Consider the following 1,107-nt stretch of genomic DNA (forward strand, 5'->3'; position numbering starts at 1 on the left):
TCGGGTAAACAAAAAGCAGAAACATCCAGCTTGCCCGATCGGAGTATCAGTTGGTTTTCAGTGAAGCCCACGGCGGAGCGGACAACTGCCTCTGCGCGTCCTGGGGATGTACCTTTGTCGCGCGCCGGAGACGACTCGACGCCGCTGAGATCGGAGATCAAGCTCTGACAGGTCGCACGTCGCTCCTTTGACGCCGACGTGACTCACCCGTGCAGATCACATCAGGACACGGTCTCGACGCGCTCGGTACGACGCCTGCGACCCGTCTCGGGTCAGGTGGCACGACGCTCATCGCGCCTACCAGCGCTGCCGTGCAGGTTGCCACGACGAGGTCGAGCACGCTTCTATACGCTCGCCGAGCCTTCCTTTCCATCCCATTTGGCAGCCTGGGAACGGTGGCGGTCAGAGGCAAAGCATACGAGGGGTGGTGGAACCACATGTCACGGCTACTGCCGGCTCGACCCCACCGATAGCCTCCGGAGGCTGACTTTGAGGCACAATCATCGGACGACGTCGGCGAGTTGAGTCGCGCTCGCGGTAGCCAGATGACCTCTCATACTAGTATCATCGGCCATGGCCGCAGGAAGCGCGGGGGAGGGCGCTGGGAGCAACACGGAGCTCCGTTGGACGTTTTCAAGATTAGCGTGTCAGAGTGAAATGGAACTAGCCTTTTCGGAAAAGACTGTCGCAACACAGACACACACGCGCACACAGGGCCTGGCACACACGTCCCCACACAACACTTGGGGCATGTAGGGGAGTGCGATCCACTGCTGCATGCGGCACACGAGACCAGCCACGCCCGACCCGAGGCTAGGGACAACCCAGCGCTCTCACCCATACCGGCGCCCGCTGCCCTCCGGCATTCTCACGCGACTGCGGCACATGTTTGCCGCCAAAAGTTCCGAACGGAGTGAGATGGAGAGCCGGAGAGCGCCGCGCCCGCCAGCACCCGGGCTAGGCTGCGGCGGGCTTTCGCGGCGACAGCAGCTCCTCGATGTGCATGGGCGTGGCGGAGCCGTCCGCGCGCGAGCGAGCGATGAGGAGCCGGAGGAGCGCCTAGGGTGAGGGTGAAGGGTGAAGATGAAAGTGATGGTGGAGATCGAG

Source organism: Emiliania huxleyi (assembly GCF_000372725.1).
Source record: "Emiliania huxleyi CCMP1516 unplaced genomic scaffold EMIHUscaffold_316, whole genome shotgun sequence".
In the NCBI taxonomy this organism is placed as follows: domain Eukaryota; phylum Haptophyta; order Isochrysidales; family Noelaerhabdaceae; genus Emiliania; species Emiliania huxleyi.